Raw genomic sequence first — 12,248 nt, forward strand, 5'->3', positions numbered from 1 at the left:
ATGCAACAGTTAAATTAAGTCCCAGTGTGAAAATTACGGAAGTGATGGGGGGGCCATCTGAGCCAGAGAATGAGAGGCTGTGACTTGTGGTTGTACAGATCAACGTTTTATATGCAATGTGTTATCCCAGTTTTAAGATTCTACACCTATTATCTCTGCTAATGACCTCATCATTCAAAGTGAACAAGCTGCATTCACTCCCCTCCAGATTCACAGAATTAACGGCTAGAATGTGGTCTGGGGATAAGGGAGGAGGGCTTAGTGTGTTTTTTTGTTTTTTTTTACAACGAGACCACAGGAAATCATCCAGCACTCTCTGCTACTTCTCGAGTGCTATTGAGTGGGAAGTTGAAGAAGTTCACTCCAGTTACACAATCAGTTTCTTTTCCATTTACCTCAGCTGGAACCATGGAGTTGGAAAAAGATTTTTAAGATAACTGCTACCGAAATGTCTTGATTTTAAAGATCAAACTAGGAAATGATGGTTGATGAATGCCATTTTACAGGCCTCCATATCTGGCGCTAAAATAAATCCCCGAAGAGCTCACCGCATGGGCGACACTTTTGAGGCTGTTGGTTTCCTTGATCCAACGTCACAATAAATCACATTATATAACAGATTTAAACTTAATCAGGATATTCACAAATGGGGATAGAAAATATATTTTTCTAGACAGAGGTTAAAAACTGCTGATTTTCAACGGAGAAAACCAGACGGCTCGACTTTCACTCCAGCACACCAACAGGTTGACAAGTGCATTAAACTCTCATCAATCAAACAACAGGCTCCATCAGCCGTTGGTTCAATGGGAAGGAAAACGAAAAGGCTAAAGCCATGTGATTAGGCTGAGTGACAGGTTAGCCGGCACACAAGGGACGCCCAGTTCACAGAGCTCCGGCGTAACAACACTGCAGTCAGCCCCCCAAAAATGGACACCACTGAAGACATCAATAATTAACCAAGCAGGCGAGAAGACAAAGGAGCACGTCCTGGTTTATTTCTCCTTCGGGAGGTGAAGCACTCCAGCAGTCCAACTGCATCACATTAATATGCAGAGGAGTCATTTAAACCTTACCGGGGACGGAGTGCATTTTCCCAGACGTGAATTATATTTTAAAAACTGTTGATTGATCCCTGTGGATTAAAACTATAATCCATAAATATGCTGCAGCAGGTTATTGTTAAAGAAAAGCTGTATTTGCATTTTGTTTGAAATAGTTTTCACAACTATGTGTTGCAATGTGTTGAATTACCTCTAAATCAACAAACCATTTTTTGATCAATTACCTCTGCGTCTTTTGTCCAAATGAAATGTTTGCATAACAAATAGAATTTGAAATGCATAGTAATTAATTATGAAATCATGCTGACGTGGTGTTTGTACAACTATAAGCTGGGTGAAAGTGGATCTCTTGTAAAAGGCAGTGAGAAAGCTTTTGCAGAATTTGTGTTTTCCGCTTGCAGCACAGTGAGCTGGACACGGAGCCCAGACTTCTGCATGTACACTAACCTTATGAGTGCTGTCTAGGAGTGTTTGTTCTCTGGTGCCTCAATTGAAAAATGACGTCTCTGACATCAGGAGGGCAAGAGCCTTCGCATCTTCCTCAAACCAAAGACACACCTCTTCAGACCATGCCTTGATGATAAAGACTAACTACACACATACACACACACAATATTGATCTAAATTGTAGCACTTAAATTGTACTTATAATGGCTCTTATTCATAGCAAGTTGTAAATCGGCTCTCTTGTTTTTTGTTCTTTTGAGTTCGTATCCTTATGGTTGAAATGCACAAGTCGCTCTGGATAGAAGCATCAGCTAAATGACATGTAATGTAATGTCTAAATGTATACGAGGCATGTTCAGTGTTCAGAACCACCTCAGCAAAACCATATGCTGATGGATTTAAAGTCCTGCTTAATTGGGTGGAGATAATTGATGGTCTTCTCATTCGGTCGGTGAGTCGGCAGTATTATCCCCCTTCTCTTTCTGTTGCTCTCTCTCTCTTTCACTCTCTCTTTCTAAATATTTAATAGTGCACTTCCAGCTGTCCCGCTGTCTTCCCGAGTCAGGAAGAAAATGCCACCTACCATTTTCTGCGCGTCAGGTTACAATGAAAGAAACTTTGTGGGTGGAAAACATTTTGCATAATAAGTTCCCAGCAGTCGAGCTCGATGAAGACGACAATGAATATTTCCTTTATTCTTCAGTTGATTTTATTTTTTGCATGGGAGACCAAAGTATACATATGGTATGCTTAGTAAATGGAGCTCATCAAAGCAGGATCCTGCAATATGTGGAGGAAAAATGAGCTCAGTACCATGAAATGAAATGCAATGTTTACTGTGGTTGCATTTGGTAGAGTTGTAGCAATGACATGCAGTCAGTGGAGTCAAATAATGATTTATATATATATATCACCGGACGTCACTGAGCTGTAGAGAGAAAGAGCAGAAAGAAGTAGATGGCAGACACAACCGCACAGAGAGACAATAAATCCAAACTGTATAGACAAACTGTGACTAGACACCATGCTCTCCATGTTGCATCTTATTCTGAATGCACACATGAACTCAAGCCATCGGTGTTTATATGCAAAAGTTGTATGCATGAATGGGCAGAGAGGAAAGAGAACCAATCTCAGATAGACGTAACCAGGTCGAGTGGTGTCACAAAGGCTTACCTGCTTTACCTGATTGAGTCAGGAACACGCCGAGCCCCCTCTACACATACCCTTGATAGTCTGGCCATGCTTTATGCATTTTGGTATCATGATTGAAATCCCTGCAGCCATCAGAGGGCCACAGTATTCAATTTAACACCAGCTGAATGTGGATCCACACTCATTAACAGGGCCCCGGAGGAGTTAGCCTCCAGAAAAGCTGGACATGACAGGCTGACAACTGGTTTGAAACTAGTTGGTTAATAGAGGGGAGAGTTAGCCACAAGCTTTCCACGTCTTTGGCACACATGCAATGGGTTGCTTCCATCGAGTCAGAATTTGTTACGATCAAACCAATATTATATACAGTATATATATATATATATATATATATATATATAAACCTATATTGACCCGAGCAGCAGTTTTGTCCCACGTCTCCGTCTTTTGCTGCAGTGGTGTGTTGCTTTTGTTTCTAACAACGGTTCCTACTCGCCGTATGCTCCCATTGATATTTCCAGCTCAATAAGGGGTGAAGTATGCCGACCCATTGTTTGTGGTTGTTGCCATGGTAAATCCCAGTATCATGGCTCCATTCATGCTGTCTTCATTATGTGGTGGTGCACACGCCCCGAGTCTCCCTCCTCCAACCTCCTCCGAGGGGATTGAACCAACTCCAAACAGCTGTTCTGGAACACAAAAGTTTCCCATCTCAGGGTGAATAAACTCAGTCGGTTCGCGAGGGCATTGCCAATATATCGCCTGCCATTGATTAAAAAATAATCACATTGCGCATGCGCAGTCGACCGCGGGAGCTAACAGAAACCGTACTCACTGACGGACGCATTTCATTTCATTCAAAAGCAACCCGGGCTGACTCCAACCAGTACAAGTCATCTGAGTCAGGTAATGACACAATAGTCCAATGGTATGCACCACCGGCCATCACACATTCCTTTGTATTGCTCTCCTATAATATACTACAGGGTTAAGATTCAGCTTGTATTTGATTCGTTTTTTTCAAATGCTGTGTGTGCCAGTGCAGGGTTTTGTCAGATAACGTTGCATTATTTGGTGCCATGTTGAGCCACTAGTAAAGGTTGCACTCGGATCAACTCAACGCTGTGACAATGCAGTGGCCTCTTTAAATAATTTGGATTTTTATGACACTGAGTGCACTTATACTGTCAGACTTCTGTCTTGTGTTTTTGGTTGTGTAAAGTTTTCTCAGACAGCTCCATCTCAGGGACGTAGACTACCACACAGAGACTAACTCGGTGAGAACTTTAATAGTAGACACCTACAGAGTCTTCACTCCCAAACTCTCAGCATCTGCCATCTTTTTGCCCCAAGCCAAGACGTTTTCCCTACAGCTCATTATTCAGCACCAACACACCCTGCCAAAAACACTTTTTCACCCCTGGATGACATAACGCAGAGTGTCACGATGTGCAGCGGTTTAAAATAAAGGTCACAAAGAGGAGCGATTTTCCACAATTTGTTAAAGCACTTGACCAGTGGCCCAATGAGATAGTGGTCGACATAACCTGTCCTCTGTTGACGCTGTCATCCATGAGACACGTATAAAAACTCTCATCGCCATTCCTCACCACACCAGCACAGATGGGACTTTTCAGTGCTATTTTATAAGAAAGGTAAACAGTCTTTATGTTAATGCTGAATTGTTTTGTGACGTTGCCTTCGTCAATAGTGCATGTTATTTTGATATAATTAAAAATAATTAAAAGCCTTTTTGTTTTCCTCCTAGGGTGGAGTGACTTTTGCTTTGATAATTTTTATAGCCACACTTATTATTGGAAGAAGAAGTGTGTCCTAGATTAAATTCATAGCCCGCATTTATTTTTGGAGGACAACAGTACCAAAAAAAAAGAGTACCCCACGCACTGAAAAGACCCTGCGCCTGTGTCCTGCAAATGGAACAGTTAACTAATGCAAAATTCAAATAAAAACACAAACTAATCTTCAAAATTCTGACCCATTCCGAGGCTTCGAACTATGAACGCCACCACTTGTTTAACTAACCAGTTCTTTTTGTTATTTGCCTTCACTTAACTTACAAACTGATAGAAAATCCTGTGTTTGTTTGATTCATTCTCATTAACTATCTGGCTTTTTCAACCATGCAGTGACTTCTGCTCTGACATGTTGGGTTTAACATGGATGTGAGCAGAAAGCCTTTGTGATCAACCGTCACTATTTGAGGAGTTTGGGCTTTGGTGGTGAGTGTGTTAAATTCCGTTGACAAACCTTTAGACTGGGCGGTGCTAACAGGTATAGATTAATCAATGCATAAGTGAATCACCTATAAACTGTTGATCATTTCCCAGAGCATTGTACTTTCATCAAGAGTTTACTTTGTGTGTTGAAGAGTGCGGTTGATAATCACCTCATGTATTAATACACTCTGACCTTCCACATCCTATAGCCTGATTTAACCTGCATCTAAAATTCAAATTATGTTCCTTTAATGCAGTATTTTCTTAAACTAACTGTTAGAAAAATTCTCACTCAACACCCTGCATGAGAAAAGTACGCCTTCTGCTGGAGCACATTTTTTTCTTCATTCATCAAAATTTAAGAATAGAAAATTACTCTCTTTGTCATAAATTCCCCCCCCCCAAATGTGTTTTGATATTGTAGGATATTATTTGAGTTTTGCATTAGTTAATGGATAAATAACTAATTCAACATCTGTTTGGATCCATAAGTTATCCATAAGTGTCACCTTGGGGATGTCTACTATCAACCTGAAGTGGAATGGTCATGAAAGTATTGATTTTAGACTGGTACATCAGAATGTCCTGGTTATCAATCAATAGGGCGTCGCCCGACTTTCAGTGGGCTCAGGCCCTAATAATGATTCATTTGGTCTGAGGCTGAAGGCATCGCAACCAACAGGAAAGCGATGAAATGAAGAGACTATGTGGAATAATTTGACATTCGTAGAAAAAACAAAAAGTGATGACGTTTAGGCCAGCAGAGAAGGCCTTGCTGCCCCTGACGGCCTGCCAGCCTATTTATTGATTACCTGTTGCTACTTGTCAGTTATTTATAAAAATCTGTCATTTAACATAGAAAATGTGAAAATTCTGAAAGATATTGATCATTATTAAGCAAATATTTTGTAACTCTCCCTACGACGTATCTTTTGATCCTCACCACAGCATGGGGGTTGATAAAATGTTTGGATAATTTACTCATAGACCTGAGGCTAAAGCGCCTTCTGATTTGTCTTATATCATTTTTAATTTATCGGAGCAGAACTTCTGTTTAACGCCCGCAGCACGTCATTATTCAGGACATTACTTTCTGATGGCTGCCTACAAAGTGGCTTTTGCCTCTAACTGCTACAGTAAATCAGTGAAAAGCTTTTACATTTCTTAATGGGATGTTGGCATCACACGCTTATTCACTGAGTTCAGGTATGTTGTCTGGTCTCGGCACACTTCAAAAAATTATTTTAACAAAACTAGTTATGTCTAAAGTGTCTCCCTTTCTTCCAATTATGTTAAGAAGTGTTATTGAAAAAGCTGAACTTTTAAATCATCTTCAGGTTTTGTCAAAATGTTTTTCCTCAAGTTCAAACGTGTATTTCTAGGGTTTATTTAAGGTTCTCCTGCTTCGACAGTGAAACAGCAGAACTTCTCCCTCTCTGTAAGATCATTCTGCCTGTCCTTCAAACCAGAGAAACAGGCCTCCATCTGGGGTCAGATCTCATAGAAACCAGGTCCCTGGGTTTGAGCTTCATTCACAAATTGCTTCCTTTTAGCCCAAACAATAAATTTCACCTGTCAATCCCCCCCCCCCCCCCCCCCCAGAAAATATTAGGTCATGATAAGAGCTTGAACTTTGCTGGATGTTTTAATGTTACAGTTTATAAAACTATCATTCATTTTTAAGTTTGTTGAGAATCCAGTTCTTCCACAGAGCTTCCTGTGAAACGGGCACCATGGCGCATGGCGTAGCGTGGGGACTGTGGCTGAGCTGGGAACCACAAGGTTGGTGGTTCAAACCCTGGCTGCTCCATGTCAAAGGGCCCCTGAATAAGACACCCAACCCCCCCAAATGCTCCCCAGGAAAAATGTAAATAAAAACATGGGTTAAAGATGCAACGTAAGTTTCTTTGGATAAATGTGTCGGCTAAATGATGTGTGATGAAAGTGCTTCTTTTCTCACATATCAAAGGCAGGATGTACAGTAACTAAGCAAATGTGCAGCTGGTATGTTTTCTATAGATAAAGTTATTTTTTTTTAAGGTTGCTACTTGTCTTGTCGGTGCAGTTCATTTGGTGTAGATTGGTTTAAACAGATTTTTTAGAGGTTTAAGCCTCTCAGGCAAATCATCAGAATACAAATTACATTTTTATATGCTCTTTCCACAAATACGTATTAAGTTATTCCTCCTTATTCCTCATTGCTTTCTTCTCAGGCCGTGATTTGGAGTGCCGACCTTATTAAACAGAACCGAAACTAAATTGTGGGGTTACTCAATCGCATATTGAGTCTGTGATACTGGGGCCAGCTAGCAGGCAGACAACATCAGAACATGCACATGGTTGATTGGATACACACAAGTGGGAGGCGGAGCTATGCAGAGCTAGAAAACTGACGACTCCATGTAAACATAAACGAGCTAATTTGTGTCCATCTACAAGCTATTCATTTCAAACTTGGCAAAATTGTCTTATGGATGATAAGAGATCACAGATATCCTAACAACCAGCCGATCAGAGGTGGATAAATTCACAAAGGAATGTATGCGTGACATCACTGCAGGCCCAGGTGTGAAATGCATGGGCCGCTATTAACACAGAGAGGGTGGAGCCACACATTGTTTACTTCTCCGTCCAACCCGTACGAATAATTAATGAAGCTCCTTTAAATGGAGGTGAAACAGTCAGGCACCGGACAACTTTATCAGAGACACCAGTCGCTTTATGTGCCCAACTAAAACCAACACAAAAGAGTGACAGGGTGCCGAGAGAAGATAAGGTTCATTCTCACCATCTATCCAATTTGCAGGCCTTGCGGAGGCTGTGACTTTTGTATCAAAGGTTTAAAAATGGAGTGGCATTTTTAGTTATTTTCCCAGGACCTCATTTTATCTGCTCTGATCACAATGATGCAATTGCTTTTAAGTACAAAAGTGTGTCTGCCCCCACTTCACTGCCTTGCTTTTGTCAGGTTCGGTGTGTGCGTGTGCAGGCCTCTGCTGAATGCGTCTCCACTCCCTGTTGTGTGTGTGTGTGTGTGTGTGTGTGTTTGTGTGCGCATCATAAGGACATGTATGTCACTGAGTCTTTTTGTTCAATTGTCCCAATTGTCCTTCCTCTGATTTGATAGTGCAGTCATTACTGTAAGAATACAGGGTCAACCGGGAAGACTTTCTAAGAGGCTAAAAGGTGAAGAAACATGAGAACATCACTTTGAAAATGATAAAAGCTTCAGAGGGAAGAACGTGTGAGACACGCGGTCTTCAGGGTCTGTGGTGCTTGATGACATTTATTTGATCTGCAGGCAGGTCGGATCTAAATATGACATAATGAGGGAGCATTTTCTGATTGGCCACTTAAATTGTGACAGTGATTTTTTTGTGACTTTTACCCGCTGCGTCTTCATCTCCTCCTCAATGCATCGGCCTTTTTCCATTCTGTTTTACTCTTCCAAAAAAAGGTGTCAAGAAATGTTTTTGCAGAGGAAACCTCAAACGATTTTTAACAGACAAAGGTTTATTGTAGGCGTTAAATACCCTGCATGCTTCACGGGCCTGAAGAGCGTGTTAATTTATTTTTCCTTTGGTGTGCTCATGAAATTGTCAAAGTGGGTCCACCTTGTTTGTTTTAGTCAGCGCGTGCCCACATGCTCAGGCAGGTCTACACAAACAAACACAAAGTAAAAGGAAAGGTCCCTTGCTCTCCCTTAGAGGAAAGGGACCTTGAGACAGCCGCTCTGAACGGCAGAAAAACAATGAAGCACTTTTCGTCCCCCGGTGAAGAGGCGTTGCCAGGCAGCAGGAGCATGACGGTGTTACTCGCCAGCGGCACCCGGGTGGGGGGGGGGGAATAGAAAAATAAATATTCTGGTCTTTGTCAGAGGACTGTGGGACCTAATACTGGACCTTGAAACACCCACACGCGGATGCCCTCATGTCTGTGCGTTAGAATTTGACATCCTTGCTTTGGAAAAATATTTTCAGATCATTCTTGGCAGAAGGCTGTTATTCAGTATTAAAGCCAGGATGTTAAAAAATAACAGTGAATTAGTAAACACGTTCACAGTGAACCTAACCAAAATGAATAAAATGAAATAGAGTAAAACACATTTTGTGGCATTGTTCAGATGTGTGATTTAGTTGTTGTGAGTCATTGATTTGTGATTTTTTAAATTTTGCCAGTTTAAAAGAGTTTTTGTCCAACTGCTTTTGTGCTCATGCATCGAAACAAGACAAGTCTCGAACATTCAAGTGTTTCGAGCACCATATCGTCGGTTATATTCAACATCTTGGTGCCGGTACCAAATTCCATGGACGTTTTCTCCAATAGTTTTGCTCTAATCTCCTACTGCCAACCTCACGGTTGGTGTATCCTCATGGAAATGAGTCAAAGGCAGTTTGAGTCATCCTCCAGGGACCATGCATTTTTGCATCTCCTTCCAGTTTTCTTTGACAGTTCGATATTTAAGCCGTGTTGGTATCCTGTTAGCATTGGTATTGATAATATCACCAGCCATCCAAAATATATAGACATATTATTGGATACACTTTCCCCGTCTTTTTATGCTTAATCCGGTACTATTTATGAGTGTAGTTTTATTCTGTATTGGGAGTGTCAGACTCACCTCGGGGCAACAGCCTCAGTCAACATTCTTTAATCCTCCAACTCCTTGTCTTCTTTTCTCTTCTGATAATCTGATATATAGTTTAGTTTTTATCTCGCAGATCACTATTAGCATACATCTACTATCAGCCTGTGAAGCGAAATTATTGAGTTGTTACCTTTTTAGCCGGAGAGCCAATGAGGAACCAGAGGTGCCTAAACTGACAGACATCAAGTAAAAGGAATGAAAAGAAAAGATTATGTTAATATGTGCAAATTGTGTGTTAATTCCCCTTCTGGAGACTGTAGTTCACCAGTGTTACGGTGATTTGTGCAGCTACATTTCTCTCCACCTTGTTGGACTCTTTCCAAAAATCCCCCTCTTTCATGTTTGTCTCCATCATGTCCTCTGGTAAAACAATGTTAGGATGATTGAGACTGTTTCTAAGTTTTGATTAAAACTAAATTGTGAGCCAGGTCCCTTGATTATTTTGGAACGAATGAATGTAATCGTGCTTGAACCTTTAATTCCGGTTCCCACATATTAGCCTATTAATGAGTCTGTAACTTTTGAAACATTTCCAAAATACAATGTGATTACATTTAGGGGTCATTGAAATGGGACAAAGTGACCTGAGTTTCACAGTGTGATTGGATTTTTGGGAGACCGGTTTGAGGAATGCATATATACTGTGTACACAAACACGCACACACACACACACACACAACATGCTGCAATACCACCTCATTTAGAGAAGTTCTGCTTATTTGTGTCATTTCATTATGTCCAACCCTGCAGATTTGTAGTAGTACAGAAACTCACCTTGTGCAGTGTGTGCTCCGGAATGTTGAAGGAATTTGCTCTAAAGACTAGTAATAAAATAAAAAAAATCAATAAAACAAAGAACATAGTAGGATTATTGGTAACAACCCTTGGGGGAGAGCAGAGGAAGAGACACACCGTAGAGGCAGGTCAAGCTGCTGGTCAGACCTGCTGTATATAACGTTCACGCAGGGGATTTGTCCTCTTTAGTTTGTTAGTTTTAGTAAATTTGTTGTGGTCCCTGCTGGACAAATGGGATCATGGCACGCTCTAATATAATTGTAATGTATCATATGGCATTTCGTGTTGTATCTTTTAATGTTTTCCGACGTCTCCAAACGGACAGACAACAAAAATCTATTGAACGGTGCCTCTGCTTTTGACCATTTTTTTCTTTGTATTTTAGTTTTTAACTTAATTTGTATTGTGGTTTTACTCATCTCATGTATATGTATTTTATGGCTGTTTTTTAACGACGTGTGCCGCTGCCTTCTTGGCCAGGTCGCCCTTGAAAATGAGATCTCGATCTCAATGGGACTTTTACCTGGTTAAATAAAGGTTAAATAAAATAAAAATGTCAACACCAGTCACAACTGGCAGAACGCAAATGCACCTGCTCCACAGAAACGGTCCCATTTGAAACTACAACCAATTGTGCCTGAACATTCAAATGTGTGTTGCTATGATCGTAGTGCACATCTACACATCTACAGAATCCAAAACATCACACTGGTGCCGTGTTCCCCCCCCCCCCCGGTGACTCCGACAAACCTTGACTCAAAGCTGTTCCTCTCTGCTGCACATCAAGGATCCCCTCTGGACGCTGCTGCTGCATCTATTTCCCTCCAAATGTGAATACTCACAATCCCTCTGTCTTCCGTGTGTGTTTGCGTGTGCACGTGAGTGCAATGCGCATGCATGTGCATGCATGTGCATTCTTGTGTATGTGTTCTGCTCTTGGCTGAGTGAATGAATGGAGGAGGGGGGGCGTATTCACTGTTTTCTCTATTTACCCCTGCAATTAGACTCCCACATAATTCCATTAGTATCCATTTCAGTTGGAGGGTTTTACCGCTTCTGACATCCCTCCAAGTATTACATGCGCATGCTGAGTGAGACCGAGGCTCTTTCACGAGGAGCAGAGGGAACAGTGGAGCTGAATGTCGGACATTTTGGAGAGCTTTGATTCCGATACCTTTGGTTCTTCCCCTTGGGGGTTGGTTGACATTTAATTACTTGTCCTGAATAAAAGAAAAGGTCCTGCTGCAATCACAGCCACGGTCAGTGCAGTGTGCCATGATGTTACGGTATTTATCTGAGGCTTTTATGGCATCTGCATTATGTCATGCAGATACACACACACACACACACATGCACACATTGGTATTGCACAAAAAGGGAAAAAACGTATTAACAGTGGTGCTTCTATTATTTGTTTCTTTGAGTTTTATTGATCTTCTGATTAAATCAATTCATAGGTAGACATGACAGCATTTGTGTTTGTCCATTGAAAAACATAATGCTCTTTGGCCTGCTGATGAGCCTGCTCTACTTGTGCAGATGCTTATTCACTCTCTAATCCCTTCGAGCTTGACATACCAGCTTTACGTAACACCTAGCCAACAGAGGTAACGGAGCAACACCTCATTATACTTTTTATTCCCCCATTTACACTAGCTCTTTATCCCGCCAACTTTGTTTCTCTCTCTTTCTCTATTTTCCCGTATTCTCTCCTCTCGCCAAGTCTTCCTATCCTCTCCTCATCTCCTCTGTTGTTTTCTTCCTCACTGGGTGCTCATTGAGAGCTTACCCTGGACTCACACCTGGCCACAGACTGGCCAGTCAAACTGGAGGTAACCCATGAGATGCAGGGACAACATTCTACCACCAGGGGCCAGTATTGTGCTACAAAGCCATTGCCTT

This window comes from Pungitius pungitius, chromosome 2 (assembly GCF_949316345.1).
Source record: "Pungitius pungitius chromosome 2, fPunPun2.1, whole genome shotgun sequence".
Taxonomy (NCBI): domain Eukaryota; kingdom Metazoa; phylum Chordata; class Actinopteri; order Perciformes; family Gasterosteidae; genus Pungitius; species Pungitius pungitius.